The following is an 18,003-nucleotide window of genomic DNA, read 5'->3' as shown; positions in this document are numbered from 1 at the left end:
TGTCCCATATATATTGGCAGTTGAACTTCAGTTTTGCTAACACCATACCCATTCCCTTACATTGTAAACATATGCCTTTGGTCACTAATAAGGCAGCATGGGAGAGTGTGACAAACTTCCTTCTAGTACAGGAAAAATAGTTCATACCCAGCAATAGCCAACTGGAAAATAAAACAGAAAATAAGATATCAGGGAACAGAGCAACAAAACTGTAAACATCTCTCATCTTACAAATATATGAAAGACAAAATTTTTATATATTCAAAAATTAAAACAACTGAAAGACACTAAAGAAGATGTGAAAAAGTAAATAAATATGTCATGGTATTAGGTAGGAAAATATTAAGAATATCATTTCTCACTAAATTAAATCTAAAGTTCTACCAGAATATTTTTAGGAATTTAAAAATTTGACTATAATATTTATATAGAATAATGGTTCATGAATATCAAACTCAACTTTGAAAGCAAAAAGGAGGTGTCTGGTCTGTGTGATATTAAGATATATTAAAGTCAAGACATTTTTAGAAAAGGTAATATTAGTGGCAAAGAAGTAGAGAAACAGATCAATGATACAGAATTTTCAAAATGATATAAAATAAGGACACATCATAAATCAATGACAAAGGATGGAATACTTACTGTTATTGTGATAACTGATTGACTTTATGAAGAAAAAATCAGACAGATACTTGCCTCAGATCACACATTAAAAAAAAATCTAGAATATGTTAAGGACCTAAATGTGAAAAGTAAATTTACTAAAATAATAAAAAAAATTATTTCCCATTATTGCCCCAAATTGTCATGTTGGAGTAGAAAAGGACTTCTTGGAAAAGATCTAAAAATCATAAGACATATATAAACTTAATGAATCTGACTATATCAGTGAAATTATGTTTGACTAAAAACTCCACAAAGTTGATAGAGAAATGGAATTTTATAGTGTTTTTATAATCTAAGTAAATAAGTTGATATCACTATAATAGAAGCCCTTTAGTAAAGAGATTCTAAAAATACAACAGAAAACATAACAAAGGATATAAATAGACAAATCACAAAAGGACAGGGTGGCCATATCATTTATCAACCAAATCCATATAATTTAAGAAAAGGGCACTGTGAAGCCAGGCATAGTGGCACACACTTGTACTATCACAGTTGAGAGGCTAAGACAGGAGGATCACAGATTTGTGACCAGCCTCCACTACTTAGTGAGGCCCTCCACAGTTTAGTGAGATCCTATTTCAAAGTAAGAATAAAATATGACTGAGGATGTAGCTCAGAGATTAAAAAAAAAAAGTCCCTTGGTTCCAGTCCTGGTATTTTAAAAAGAGAAGGAAAGAAAAAAGAAAGGAAGGAAGGAAGGAAAGAAGGAAATTAGGGGCACTGTGAATAATTAAGCCAGGGAACAGGCAAAAATCTAGACGGTCCCAGGCATACCAAGACATAACTATACCAGACAGAATGGAAAAATATATTAATAAATACAAAAGATGAAGAAATGCTTGACCTTACTAAAAATAGTAAAATTAAATAAACACAAATAAAAATGATGAGATATCACATTGCACTCATCAAGCCTTTAAAACTTAGAAAGCCATGTAACCGGGCATGGTGGCACACATTTGTAATCACCACATTTGGAAGGCGGAGACAGGAGGATCACACGGGTTTGAAGCCAGATTTGCTGGCTTAAGAGACCCTGATTCCAAATAAAAAAATATATATATATATTTTAAAAAATAGGGACTTCCAGGAAGATGGCGACCAAGAAAAGCAGCGTTTACAAGTCCTGCTAGCACTCAATCTCTATTGCCACAAAATCAGCACTTTTCATAGCCAGAAAACACTATCAGCAGAGAAACAAAAAATGTAAACACAAGGGACAGAGAAAAATAACACTAGAAGAACAGAGACCAGAAAAGAAACCACCCTGTATTGCAGCAGTGGAGCCACACCAGTGCCATATTCCCTCACAGCACCAGGCTCCAGAAAAGAAAGGTAAACAAGGAGCTGAAGTGAGCAGCTGCAGATCATTAGAGTATAATTCAGCAGTTCTTTCAGCACAAAGAACGTCTAAAACTCCCGGTGGACAAGCTCATCACACCTTCCAGGGACTCAGAACGGAGTTCAAAACCAGAAAAGAGGACTTCCGGGAAGATGGCGACCGAGAAAAGCGGGGCTTAAGAGTCCCGCTAACAACCAATCTCCATTACCACAAAAAGAGCGCCTTTCATAGCCAGAAAACACCATCACCAGAAAAACAAAAAAACGACTAGGCTCCAGAGAGAAAGCGGACTGAGAACAGAGCTCAGGGCCACAGAGGAGACACACGCGCCCGAGGACGCGGCAGCAGCGCCATACTGCCGGCGGCAGCGGCGAACTCAACGGACGGCTACAGCAAGCCGAGGTGAGCCGATGCGGAACAGCCAGGCGGGATCTTTCGGCGCAGACAGCATTTAAAGCTCCCAGTGGCTGAGCTCAGCACACGCTGCAGGGATTCAGAGTGGAAATCAAAACCAGAGAAGAAAAAATACGCCAGCCTCATGGCCGAGGGCGTGGCAGAGGCGCCATATTGCCACCGGCGGCGGCAGCAGCAGTGAATTCACCGAGTCCAGTACAGCTACATCTACGTACTCAAGAACAGTGAGTCAAATTGCGGGCCACAGAGGAGAAATCCCAGTATTGTGCCTCCTGGGACTTGACCCAGTGAGGGAGTGGTGGTGGCAGAGATATCACACCATAGGAGAGCGTGCAACCTGGCACCCCCCATAGTTTAAAGCAGTCTCTATCGACTCCCTGGGTCGGAGACTCTGTGATACAACCCAGTAAAGGAGTAGTGGAGTCTGAGATAATACAGACTCGAGATCCAGAGCACCTTAAGTGAAGCCATAGTGACCCAAGGGAAGAACCCAGAGAAGGCACAAACCTCCGAAATCATGGGAAAGAGGAATAACACTGGAGTAATGAATGTGCACAACCCCACAACATCAGAACCTGATAAAACAGAAAATCAGAGATTTCTAGAAGATCAAATCAGGAAAATAACTGTAGAAATAATAGAGGTGCTTCGAAAAGAACTCAGAGAGAGCCAAAAAGAGATAAAGGATGCAATTAATGAAGTAAAGGCCTCAATTCAAAGCACAAACAACCGATTAGACCACATGGAGAACAGAATCTCGCTCTTAGAAGATGAGCAATCCAAAAATGAATGCATAGTTTCTAATCTAGAAAAAGATATCCAACAGCAGGAATCTGACATTGAAGAAATATGGGCCCATCTTAAGAGAGCTAACCTAAGAATAATTGGAATAGAGGAGGGAAAAGAAAGTGATACCAAAGGGATCAACAATCTCTTCAAGGAAGTAATAGCAGAAAATTTTCCAAATATAGAGCAAGAGGTTGATACACAGATCCAGGAAACTTATAGAACTCCCTTTAGACAGGATCGGAGAAGAGGATCCCCACGCCATATAATTGTCAAAATGACCAATGTGGAAGCCAAGCAGAGAATCTTAAAGGCAACAAAAACAAAGGGCCAAGTGACATTCAGAGGCAAACCAATTAGAATCACTCCAGACTTCCCAAACCAAGTCATGAGAGCCAGAAGGGCTTGGAGTAACATATTCCAAACTCTGAAAGAAAACAACTTCCAGCCAAAAATTTCCTACCCAGCAAAACTTTTTATCAAAATAGATGGAGAAATAAGAAGCTTCCATGACAAACAGAAACTGAAGGAATTTATGTCTTCAAAACCAGCGCTAGAGAAAATACTCAAAGAGATTAACTACAAAGAAGAAATAGGTAACACTCACCAGAACCAGAGAAACAAGAGTTTCCATCCAACAGACAACTAAGATTGGTTATCTGTGGAGATTCATTATTTATGTTAGTCTTTTACCTATCTCTAAATTGTATTGTTTGCCTTTATTGTTGTTAATTTTTACGATTTCTAGTTGGAATATTAATATACCTTCAGATATAGCATTTGGAAATATTTTATCCAATTCTATTAGTAACTTTTAACTCTGTTTACATTGTCTTTGGATATACAATATTTTCTTTTATTTTTTAGGGAGTTTGTATATTCTTCTGTTGCCTGTGCCATTGAAATCATATCCAAGAAATCACTGCCAATTTCAATGTTGTGAGGTTTTATGACCCAGATTTTCTCCTAAAAGTTTATAGTCTTAAGATTTATATTTAGGTCTTTTATCTAGTTTGAGTTAATACTTGTATGTGGGATTAGGTAAGGGTCCAACTTTATTCTTTTCCATGTAATTATTATTTTTCAACAATATTTAGTTAAAAGATTATTATTTCCACCACCAAATCTTCGTGGAAACCTTGTCAAAAATAACTTGACAATATAGGGAAGAAGTTAGCTCTAGGCCTGTATTTAACTCCAATGGTCTATATATCTGCCTTTAGAACAGTACTACACTGTTTCAATTATTGTAGCTTTATATGGTTTGAAATCAGAAAATATATATCTGCTAGCTTTGTTCTTTTTCAAGATTGTTTTGGGTATCTAGAATTCATATTCCATATTAGGATAGATTTTTTTCTGAAAAATAAATATATAAATATATGATAGTTTCACCTAAAAAAACAGAAAAAAATATGCTCTGGTAAGAAAGAAAGCAAAAAGAAATATTGAAATGTTATCTTTAAATCATCAAATGCTTGGTATCAGACAAATGAAACTGTTATGTGAGATTATCATTTTTAATTTTGGATAAATTGCTATAATACTAGATGTCAACTACTAAGCCAAGAATGGGAAGGAGGGATGGGGAGAGAATGGGGTGGGGATCGGGTGGGGGCTGACTGGGCGATGTGTGCATGTATGTCTACAAAAGTTTGTATCCCACTATGATGTATGAATACAGTGCACCAATAAAATTAAAAAAAATACTGTGAAAATAAATAAATAAATAAATAAAATAAAATAAAATACTTTATTTGGAAAAAAAAAAAAAAAAAAAAAAAAAACCAGAAAAGAAATATGCCAGCCTCATGGCCAAGGGTGTGGCAGCAGCACCATATTGCCAGCAGCAGTGGTGAATTCACCACACCCACGACAGCTCCAGATCAGCATGCACAATAACCGTAAGTGAAATTGCGGCCCCTACAGGGGAAATCCCAGAACTGCACTCCCAGGGACTTGCCCAGCTTTGATAATCTCCCTGGGTCTGAGATTTTGCAGTCCAACCCAGTGAAGGAGTAGTGGTGGCAGAGATACCATACCCTAGTCGCAGTTCCCCACAGGAAAACGCCCAGCCCAGCACTCCTATGGTCTCGCACAGCCTCGATTAACTAACTCCCTGGGTCTGAAACTTTGCAATACAACCCAGTAAAGGAGTAGTGGCAGCTGAGATTACCACAAACTTGAGATCCAGAACACCCTAAATGAAGTCGTGGTGACCTGGGGAAGAACCCAGAAAAGGCACAAACTTCTGAAATCATGGGAAAGAGAAACAATAGAGCAATGAACGCCCACAACCCCATAATATCAGAACCTGATAACATAGAAATTCAGAGATCTCCAGAAGATCAAATCAGGAATATAAGTGTAGAAATAATACAGGACCTTCGAAAAGAATTTAGAGAGAGTCTAAAAGAAATAAAGGAAGCAATCATTGACGTCAAGGCCTCAAATCAAACTATAAACAATCAAGTAGACCAAATGGAGAATAGAATCTCTCTCCTAGAAGATGATCACTCCAAAAACAAATGCATGATTTATAACTTAGAAAAAAAATCAGACAGCAGGAATCTGACATTGGAGAAATATGAGCCCATTTTAAGAGAGCTAACCTAAGAATAATCAGAATAGAAGAGGGAAAAGAAGGTGAAACCAAAGGCATCAATAATCTCTTCAAAGAAATAATAGAAAAATTTCCAAACATAGAGCAAGAGGTCGATACAAAGGTCCAGAAAACTTAGAGAACTCCCTTTAGACAGGATCAGAGAAAAGGTTCCCCATGCCATGTAATTGTCAAAATGACCAATGTAGAAGCCAAGCAGAGAATCTAAAGGTAACAAAAACAAAAGGCCAAGTGACATTCAGAGACAAACCAATTAGAATCACTCCAGACTTCCCAAACCAAGTCATGAAAGCCAGAAGGGCGTGGAGTAACATATTCCAAACTCTGAAAGAAAACAACTTCCAGTCAAAAATTTCCTACCCAGAAAAATTATCTATCAAATTAGATGGGGAAATAAGAAGCTTCTATCACAAACAGAAACTGAAGGAATTTATGTCTTCAAAACAAGCACTAGAGAAAATATTCAAAGAGATTTGAAGAAATAGGTAATACACACCAGAACCAGAGAAACAAGATTTTCCATCCAGCAGACTACTAATCAAAGAAGAATAAACAGTATTTCAAACAGAAATAAAATCTTAACATGTTAGGAATTAAAAGTTATCTCTCAATAATCACACTGAATGTAAGTGGCCTCAATTCCCCAATAAAAAGACATAAAGTGGCAAAATGGTTTAAAAACCAGAATCCATCCATCTGCTGCTTACAAAAAACACACTTTACAAGTAAAGATAGTAACAAACTCAAGGTAAAGGGCTGGAGCAAGGAAATACATGTTAAATAGCCATCCTAACACATGTGAAGTAGTATTTCACTATAGTTTTTATTTGTATTTCTTTAATGATTAGTTATATTATGATCATAATGAGTGATATTCATGTGTTTATTGATCACATAAAAATCTTTGGAGATTCATCATCTATTTTGGTCTTTTACCTATTTCTAAATTATATTGTTTGCTAATTTTTAGGATTTCTATTTGGAATATTGATATACCTTCAGACATAGCATTTGGAAATATTTTATCCCATTCTATCAGTAACTTTTAATTCTGTTTACATTGTCTTTGGATGTACAATATTTTTTTATTTTTTATGAAGTGTGCTTATTCTTTTGTTGCCTGTGCCTTTGGAATCATATCCAAGAAATCCCTGCCAATTTCAGCGTTGTGAAGTTTTATGACCCAGGTTTTCTTCTAAAAGTTTATAGTCTTAAGACTTACATTTAGGTCTTTTATCTATTTTGAGTTAATATTTGTATATGGTGATTTATAAGGGTCTATTTTTATTCTTTTTCATGTAATTATTATTTTTCAACAATATTTAGTGAAAAGATTATTATTTCCTTCACCAAATGTTCTTGGAAACCTTGTCAAAAATAACTGGACAATATATGGAAGAATTTATTTCTAGGCTTTTTATTTTACTCCACTAGTTTATTTATCTGCCTTGATAGCAGTACTGTTTCAATTATTGTAGCTTATAAGGTTTGAAATCAGAAAATGTACATCTTCTAGCTGTATTCTTTTTTGAGATTGTTTGGGGTATTTAGAGTTCATATTTCATATTAGGATAGATTTTTTTTGAAAAAAATGTATAATAATTTCACCTTAAAAAAAAGAAAAAATATCCTCTGGTAAGAAAGAAAACAAGACAGAAATATTGAAATATTATCTCTAAGTAATCAAAAGTTTGATATCAGACAAATGAATTTGTTATGTGAGATTATCATTGTTAATTTTGGATAAATTGCTATAATATTAAAAATAATAAAAGGAAACAAGTTTCAGCAAAAAGTAAAAGGAGCTGGGGATGCATTTCAGTGGTAAAGCACTCCTGGGTTCATTCTCCAGAACCAAAAAATAAAATAATCAAATGGCAAAAAATGAATAAATAAATAAATAAAAATAAAAGACTAAAAAATAGGGCTGGGGGTGTAGCTCGGAGGTAGAACACCCCTGGGTTCCATCCCCAGTACTGCCTCCCCCAAAGAAAGCAATTAGAAAAAAAAACTGCTCTAACTCTAAAAGGAAAATTCCCTAATATTCCCTAATGCACATGATGTGCATTCACAAACATATCAAAGCCAGTCACCAAGCCAAACATGAGGAGGGAGGGGGGAATGGGGTGGGAAATGGGGAAGGGCTAAATGACATGATGTGTGCATGTGTGCCTACACCATCTTGTACCCCATTTAAAATGTATGACTACAATGCACCAATAAAAAATTTAAAAAACAAAAAAAAAAGAAAAAAATAGGTCTCTGAGTGTAACCCAGAGGTAGAAGGCTTTCCAGAAACCTCAGTACCACAAATAAATAAATAAATAAATAAATAAATAAATAAATAAATAAAACTTAGAAAGCCATGTTATACAAGTATTGGCTAAGCTGGGTACCACTGGTGAATGTCTAGTGATAGTCTCTCTAGCAAACAACCTGACACTACTGTGTGAGATTAAGTAGACTTAAAATATATGACCCTGGAGCTGGGTGTGGTGGTACACGCTTGTAATCCCAGTACTTGGGAGGCTGAGACAGAAGAATTGTGCAGGTTCAAAGCCAGCCTCAGCAGCTTAGTGAGGCTGTCAGAAACTTAGTGAGACTCTGTTTCCAAATAAAGTATAAAATAGGTCTGGAGGTATAGCTCAGAGGTAGAAGGCCTCTGGGTTTAATCCCTAGCACCACACACAAAAAAAAAAAAAAAATATATATATATATATATATATATATATAATATGTATTATATATATGTATTATATATGTATTATATATATGTATTATATACATACATACATATATATACATATATATGTGTGTATATATATGTCTTTTATATAATATATACTACCCTATAATTATACTCTTGTGTATATTCTCCAAGAAACTTACATCAAAGACCACATGTGGAGAAGTATAGGAAAGCCCATTTGCATCCTGCTGTAATAGGTAGTTAGAGGTGACCTAGGTGCCCATCAAAAAGGGGATAGATAAGAAAAGAAGTGATAGATGCATATCATGGAATCAGGTACGGCAGAATGAAGTAATGACCTGGGTGCATAGACACTAATACACATCTCTAAATCATGACATTGACTGAAACAGTCAGCAGAGTGAGATTTATAAACAAGTCCGTTTGTGTAATTGTTAAGGACATGCATAGACAAAATGGTGCGACATTTTCAAGGACACAATCATATTCCAGGTCACATATAAAATACATTAGAGTGGTTAGCTAGGGTAAAAAAAAAAAAAGGATGAGGAAGTATGGGGATAGCTGTTGGAAATAAATGTATAAAAATAAGAAAAGATAAAAAGGGTCTTTGACCTTTACTTTTCATAAACTGGGAAGAATAACTCAACAATCAACTTCTGAGTTAACCATCAAAAACAAAAAACATATGCATCTATACCGAGGATAGGTTTGAGAGTCTTGTTTTTAACAGGAAGTCCATAGGTAACCAGTTAATCTCTTCCTCTTCAAATCATTAGTCTCAATCCTCTAATTTCTTTTTCTCAATCAAATCTCTTTGTCTGCATAGGGGAATAATCTAGTCTATCTAAATTAAGGAAAATGGGACAATTTATGAGAAGTTTGCAGGGGTTCTATCTTCCCAAACTCAAGAACACACCAAATTCCAGGCAGGCTCACAAAGGACAGTGACAAGAGTTAGAAGGCCAGCAGGGGTCTGAGTTATTTAGATCCTTCCCAAGACCCTGTATGAAAGCCGCAATCTGCAAAGTGGCCTTGTTTGCTCTTTACAGACTGGTTGGTTTTGCCTCTCTAAGCACTTCCAGTAGGTGTGTTTATATAATGGCTTCCTCATGTGCATGTTTTCACTTCAAGGTACTAGCAGTCAGACTTCAGCTTCTCAATCCCAAACCAACGTCTAAATGAGAGAGTATCTAGTTGAACCAGCTTAGTGCAATCATCAATGGTTAGAGGCAGAAGATTACACAAGGCTGCTCAGGATTTATTCCTTTGAGCCTTAGGGATAAATAGAGGAAATCAGGGAAGTGGATGCGAGCTGGAAAAGATCACACCCTAAATGGCTGTTATACTTTGTAGATCACTCCTGTCACAACGGTCTCTGACCAAGTCAGTGGAAGAGGAATTTAACTAAAGCAAGGCTGCTTGATAATCCTTTTGTCCTTCTACCCATTACATTTTCTAGATGGTTTAATCCAAAACTTAGAGAATATTAGAGCTTAGATATAATGTAGAAAACATCTAGTCCCAGACCATCATTTTACAAATTAGGTAACTGGTATTCAATGGGGCTAATAAAAATATCCCAAAATCAAGGATAGAGGCAAGCAACGATAGAACTGGATCTCAGACTCTTGGTTCAGGGTTTCCCATCTCATCTTGAAGCTACTTGAAAACTGGCCTAGAGTACCTTTTATCTGATACACTAAATAAACATCAAGTGTCATGAGCAGATATTAAAATCATATGATAAATCTATAGTCTCCATCAAAACTATACCTTGGGGTCCATGACATATTTAGTGAGTCTACCAAGGGTATGTTTCATCTGGTGGACAAAAAAAGCTCAGCTAATGCTCTGTCTGAATCCCAGTCAAGGAGATTATAGTCCCCTCTCTCTAGTTCCCAGAGAGTTCCTGTGTGTGAGTCCTCCCTCTCTTCTCTGATCTTGTTTCCTTCCCATCCGAATCGACTGTGGGCCCCTCACTAACAGGTACATCAGAGGCAATGTTTTTTCTGTGTGTGTGGTGCTGGGGACAACCCAGGGGTACTCTACCTCTAATTTACATACCAAGCCCAGTTTTTATTCTTTATTTTGAAACAGGGTCTAAGTTGCGATAGAGCTCACTAAGTAGCGGAGGCTGGCCGTGAACCTGCAATCCTCCTGTCTCAGCCCCCCAAGCATGTCCCATCACGCCTGGCCAGGGGTAACATTTGAGTTGGAAGCTTTGAGAGTTGTAATTTTAGAACTGGAAGAGGACTCAGAGGTCTTAACTGAAACACCCTAGATTTTATAGAGGGGGAAACTGAGGTCCAAATGAAGGGATAAAAGGCCTAAAGGCACAGAGAAAAATCTATATAAGCATAACAAGGATGTATTCTAGCTCTCTTCATTGCCTTTCCCATGACTGTGTTTAAGCTATTTCTATTATTTCTGTGGAAAATTCACTTTTCAGCAACTGAGGACCTGAGGGAAAGCAAAACCATGGAGGCCTGAGTTATCACATACCTGTGATAAGCCACAAATTTATTATTATTATTATTATTATTATTATTATTTATCTTGACAGTACTGGGAATTAAACTGAGGGGTGTTCTACCTCTAAGGCACACCCCCAGCCCTTTTTTGTGTGTGGTACTGGGGTTGCTAGAAACCCTTCTACCTCCGGGCTACACTCCCAGACCTTTTTTTTTTTTTAATTTGGGAACAGGGTCTCTTACGCCAGCATGGCTGGCTTCAAACCTGCGTGATCCTCCTATCTCCGCCTCCCAAGCGCGGGGATTACAAGCGTGCGCCACCACACCCAGCCACATCTCTTTATTTATTTATTGTCTTCATCCTTTGCCATTAAGATATATTCCAAACTAAATGTGATGGCACATGACTGTAACCTTAGTACTTGGGAAGTTGAGACAAGAAGATCATAGGTTTGAAGAGAGCCTCAGCAATAAAGTAAGACTTTCAGCAACTTAGGGAGACTTTGTTTCAAAACAAAAAGTAGAAAAGGGCCCCCAGCCCCTTTTTAAAATTTTTTCATTCTTTATTTTTGAAATAGGGTCTCACTAGTTGCAGAGAGCCTCACTAAGTAGCTGAGGCTGGCCACAAACCTGTGATCCTCCTATCTCAGCCTCCCAAGTACTGGGATTACAAGCATGTATCACCCTGCCTGGCTCAAATTTAATTTTTAAATAAAGTTTATAAAGGAAGGCCACCATGTTGCCCTTGGTCCCCACACATATTCTTGAGTCATACCACTTCAGAATGTTCCAGCCCACTTGCAATCGCCTTTTTTCTGCATCTTACCCACGTGCCTTTTCGCAGTGCACCATCAGCCTCAAAGGCTGGGGGGTTAAGCCTGACTCCTGCCCTCAGTCAATGACTGACAGAAGGTGGGATATACAGACACCATCTCCGGTAACTCAGGGTAACTCAGAGGCATGCGTTTCATAGCAGTTCAGTTTCCCCGCAGGGTCAGGCTCCAGTTGCCCATTGAGGTAGGTGGCCTGACAAACACCCTCACTATCTCTGTCCCTATTCCATCTCACTCCCTCTACTCTCCTGATTGTGAGTACAGCTAACCATACCTCCCAAATAACTACTTGTTCTTGTCTCAGAAAACTCAAACTAAGAAAACGTCATGCTGTATGCATGTATATCACTATCACTATAAATGCATTATGATGTGGGACTATAATACACCAATAAAAGTATATCATGGTAGGCCAAGTTATGTTATTATAACAAAAACAATTTTAGTGACTCAACAAAAAGTTCATTTCTCACCATCTGGGAAAGTTGGGTGGCTCTTCTCCTTTGTCTCTCCTCCAAATGGCCTTTCAGGGGCCTTGCCTCTTCTATCATGTAAGTTTAGTACCTTAGAGCCCTCTTCTCCCAGCCCTGTGGAGAGAAATGGAAAAAGAGTAAATGGGAAATTACAAAATGTTTCAAGGACCAAGCCTGGAAGTATCACATATCACTTCTACTCATTCTATTGGCTAGAATTCAGTCATAGGGTCTTACCGGAAAGTAAGAAAACAGGCTTTTGTGTGTCCAGAAAGGAAAGGAAAGATTTGGTAAATACATAGTACCATCTTTACCACACCAGTTTTCAAGGCATCTGGTTGGAAGTTAGAATTAGAGAACCCTAACTTGCAAGGATTCGTTGTTGACCATCAGCAGCAACCCCTTCTTAACTCTGTCTTCTGCATCTCCCAAAGCTAACATCTCTTGTTGATCCCAATTAGTGACCTTAAATATATTCAGTCATTCATTTAACGCACAAAATTTGAATACGTACTGTGTGCAGACTGTACGCTGTGTACTAGAGAAAAGCTAGTTCTTAAAGTAAACAATGGTTTTGACCACAGCAATAGTTGTTTCAATGTCCTTCACCTCATCAGTGGGAGCCTGTATCTGTTTTATCCAGCCAGCTTCCCTGGGAGCCCTTCATTATGGCACGGATCTAAGGTTTAAGGAAACTCCCAGCATTGCATCTCCTCTCACTCCTAGTAATTCCAAGTTGGTCTATTCATGAGCCTGGACTTCTGCAGAGCTTCTCCCTCTGGAGTCTACCAAATTCCCCCACCTCTAATTCAGCAGTTCTTAACCTAGAGTCTACAAACCTTAGTGGTATATAAGGCCTACATCTTTATTCTCATTACCCTTTAACTCATCGGTTGGCATACTATGGCCCACAGGACAAATTGGGCTTATTACCATCTATTTTTTTTATAGCCTGTGAGCTATGACTGTTTTTTTACATTTTCAAGTGGTTGGAAAACACAAGCAAAAAAAGAATAATATTTCATGACTCATAAAAATTATATGAAATTCAAATTTCACTGTCCATAAATAAAGTTTTATTGGAACACAGCCATATTCGTTCATTTAAATATTATCTGTAGCTGCCCGCATGCTACATTGTCAGATTTGAGTAGTTGCCAGTAGAGAACATATGGCCTGCAAAGCCTAAAATGTTTATCATCAAATCCTTTGCAAGAAAAAAAAAAAAACTTAGCTGACCTCTGCTGTAACTAAAAGTATTTTCCTCCATATGAATAAAGTCAATAAACCAAAGTGGCATTCACAATACCTGTGGCTTTTTACAAATAGAATTCACAAATATTTTCATATTACAGTTGATATATATTTTGAAATATCATCTATACTAATCATTATTTCAAAATGAGAACAATTATTAGAACTCTCATTTTATTTAGTCATTTTAGAGCATTAAAAAATAAACTGAGAGCCAGGTGTGGGGGCACACACTGGTAATCCCAGTACTTGGGAGGCTGAAACAGGAGGATCACAGGTCCGTGGCCAGCCTTAGCTACTTAGTGAGGCCCTCTGAAACTTAGTGAGATCCTGTTTCAAAATAAAGAATAAACCGGGCATGGTAGCGCATACTTGTAATCTCAGCATTTGGGAGGCTGAGACAGGAGGATCACAGTTTGAAGACAGCCTCAGCTACTTAGTGAGGCCTTTTGCAACTTAGTGAGACCGTTTCAAAAAATAAAAAATAAAACATAGGGCTGGGGTGTAGTTTGGAGATAGAATGTCCCTGGGTTCCATCCCTAGTACCACAAAAATGAATGAATGAAAGAAAGAAAGAAAGAAAGAAAGAAAGAAAGAAAGAAAGAAAGAAAGAGGGGCTGGGGATGTAGTTCGGTGGTAGAATGCCCCTGGATTCAATCCCCAGTACTACACACACAAATAAATGAATAAATAAATAAATAAATAAATATAAATAAATAATAAATAAATATGCTGGGTGTGGTAGCTCATGCTTGTAATCCCAGCATTTAGGAGACTGAGACAGGAGGATCAAAGTTCATAGACAGCCTCAGCTACTTAGGCCCTTTACAACTCAGTGAGACCCTGTTTAAAATACACTATTTTAATAAACACCATCATTATCACCTCTTGTCATTTTTCTACTGCATTTTCTTCCAAAGGATAGTCACAGCTATGGTCTCGTTCTATCCTAACTCTGTAAAAGAGAAAGGAGAAGAAATGGAAGTTTCTGCAGATGCCCAGTCTGCAGAGGCACAAACAGAACCCCAGGACGGAGGTCATCCAGTGAGTGAGCAAGGGCTCCTGCTCTTTTGATTGCTACCACTGCTTCTTGCTTGGAGTTCTGACAGTTGAGTAGCTTTGAATACTGATGATATTCACTTCCATGGTTTTTCTTGTACCACTTACCCTAGCTCTGGCCTCTCTTCCAGCTTTTCACAGGTAACAGAGACTCACAATCACAAAATGAGGCATTTCTGAGAGGACACTGATGAGACTTTAAAGATGGAATAATTGGCTGATAAGATAATGAGCCCTAAACTGGATAGTAATATTGTGCACTAAAGGGGATAATAGTATTGATCCACTTCATCAGGCCTGTTGGGAGGATTAGCTCACTGGATATTGTGAAAAAAGAAAAAAGAAAAAAAGAAGGAAAGAAAACTATGCAATAAAGAAACACAAATGATAGCACGTTGGAGATTCACCTTGTCCCTTTGGGATGACTCTCTCTCTCTCTCTCTCTCTCCCTCCCCTCCCCCCCCCGGTGGAATCCTTCACCCCTGTACTCCTTGTACAGTTCTGTCTTCTTTAATTCATCCTTAGGTGAATACTTGCCTTTCTTGAAAAAAAAAAAAAAAGTACAGTGAGAAAGTATTTGACTTGTAGGCTCCTATTGGGTAACAGGAATATGGAGAAAATGCTGAATGCTTTCAGGACCTCCAGCTGGATACAACATTCATCTGTGGCCACAGAAGCCATGGTGAAAGAGTAACTCTTAAGAAGAACAATCAGAGATGGCTGAGAGAGGCTCAGCCAAGCAGGGACTCCAGAGAGGCTCTATAGGAGGCATTGATTTGTGGTTCTGAACCGGAGTCCTCTTCACTGCCATCAGGGAAACATTAGCCCTTTCTCACCCACTTGCACAGCCAGGTTACTTGCGCTGGTTTCACAATGTCATTGTGATAATAATACTGTATTTCAGGGTAGGTGGTTAATAAATGCTGATTGGTCGATGTTTGGGTGTTTCTTTGTGCATCAAGTGCTTCCTCACAAGCAGGCTCTTCTGCTTTACCAATATTGTGCTGAGCCATACACTCTCTGTCCCAAGCACTTTGTGAAAAGTAAATGAATGAGTGAAATGATTTGCTCAAGACCTCACAGCTTGAAAGTGGCAGAGCCAAGATGGGCCCAGTGCTTTGACACCGTGCCAAGAGCTCCATCTATTCTGCCATTCTGTCACAAGCCCTTGGGTTCTTTTCTCCCATGATTTGGTTTTACTTTCTCTGTTCTAACTAGCTAAGTATGCACTTAGCCATAGCAACCATTCAAGGAATGCTGTTGTGCAATGGATTCTACAGATTATGTTAGGGTCAGCAAAATCCCCTTCCCCCAGCACCCTGAGGATACCTTTACCACATACTAGGAAACTTCCCTTTGCACAGAAAAGTAGTAGAGTTTACCTTAGTAGTCTCTATGCTCACATTTCCCTCCCATCCCCTCGCCTCCTTTTTCAAAGGCATTTTAAAGCAAAAGATTTAAAATTGCTTGGAATCTGAAGCAAGATTGCTTGGCTATTGATTCAAATTCTGGCAGGTCTGACTCAGAGCTGTCTCACTTGTTACTGCCACCAGTTGTGGTGGCTAAACAGGGATTGTGAGGAATCTGGTTGTAATCAAATGACCCGAGAATCCCTCTCATGTCCCCACTCTCACGCAGGGAAATTTAATATTTCCACTCCAGCTGAGTTCTCATTCACATCTCAGAATGTTAATTGAGGTTTCACTTGGTTCCTCTCCATTAAAGGATTTTTGCTTAACCTAATGTATTTGGTTATTTGCTCCTGTATCTGAATAGAAGACAACAAATAGCCTCTGAATAGCCACAGAATAACAAGAGCTGGGTTTATGCAACAACCAGGAAGATAAACACATGACAGTAGCCTTGTGAGCACTGCTTTGGGAGATGTGATAGTAAATATACTATGGCAAAAAAATATATATACTTTGTGTCATCCTCTGTGTAGAAAAGGAATCTGGGTCTATTGCATTTATAAGAAAAAAGATATTAAAGAGACAATAAAGTAATAGTAATAACAGTCTGCTTGTGTACTAAAGGGTTTAAGACATAATCACACAGACCTGAATCTACTTATTTTCTAGGCTTCCTTTAGCAAATTTTTTTTTGCTTGGTTTCTATGGAAACTGGAGATTGCACATGAGCTAGAGACAGTCAGTAGTCTTTCCTGGCAGATGTGTCCATTTCATATTTCTCTTAAAATGATGTCATATTTATACAGTAAGGTTGAAAAAATACTAATTCAGAATCATTGCTGAGAAGGTCAACATTGGCAGCTACCATTTATTGAACACTTGCTGTTCAATTCCAACTGCATGCCTTAACTCATTAATTGTCCCAGTATCCCTGTGGGTTTGGTGTCTGTAACAATCAGGGTCTACCCAGGAAAATGGAATGTGCTCTTGGTCTTTCAAATAAGAAGAATGGAATACAATAAATAGTTTTGCCTGTGACAGAAGAGCTGAGAGGCCAAATGTGTGGCAGTCCAGAGTGTAGCAAAAATAAGAAACTGCCATCAACCTGGGGCTGGAGAGGCACTAGAAAGAGATTATTTATCCAGTGCCCAAAAGCTGGGCCAAGTGGTAGGAGTTAGAATTCTCGTAAAGACTGCATGTAGGAGCTGAGACCACAGAGGGAGGGGCTATCTGATGGGCACTGGAGCTACGGAAAGATGACTACCAGCACCCAAAAGGAAACAAAATGGAAGGAGGGAAGACTGCCCTGCCTTCTTTCTTCCTAATGCCCTCATATCTTCTCTCAAGACCTGCCATTGGCTGAACTGTATGGAGACCAGGGGACAAATCATCCTTGGAAATAAGTTCTTTCATCATAAAGAGAAGAGCATAGAAGTGCAGGGATAACCCTGAGAGGAAACCAGAAGTTGGCTAGTAGGGTATTTTTTTTTTTTTTTGATGATACTGGGATTCCTGGAAACCCTTCTACCTCTGGGCTATATTCCCAGACCTATTTTTTTTTTAATTTTTTATTTGGAAACAGGGTATCTTAATCCAGCAAGGCTGGCTTCGAACCTGCCTGATCCTCCTGTCTCTGCCTCCCAAGCACAGGGATTACAAGCGTGCACCACCACGCCCGGCTAGTAGGGTATTACTAAACCCATTTCAGGGATGAAAACACTGAGGCACAGGTGATCATTTTCTTAGAACAAACACTAGCAAGTTAAATGTGCACATTCTTAAGCACTTCATGATATCATTTGTAGAGAAGAAAAGGATTTCTTTATACACATGATATTCCTACATTATATGCCCTTCACCTATGTAAGTTTAGTCAAGTATCAGTTGTGGGGGCCTAAAATTTGCCCATTCCGGGATTTCTGGACATTTGTTTAGTGTGTGCTTATAATTCCAA

This window comes from Muscardinus avellanarius (assembly GCF_963383645.1).
Source record: "Muscardinus avellanarius genome assembly, chromosome: 10".
Classification (NCBI taxonomy): domain Eukaryota; kingdom Metazoa; phylum Chordata; class Mammalia; order Rodentia; family Gliridae; genus Muscardinus; species Muscardinus avellanarius.
The sequence above is the reverse complement of the archived record's forward strand: the minus strand, read 5'-3'. Positions refer to the sequence as shown.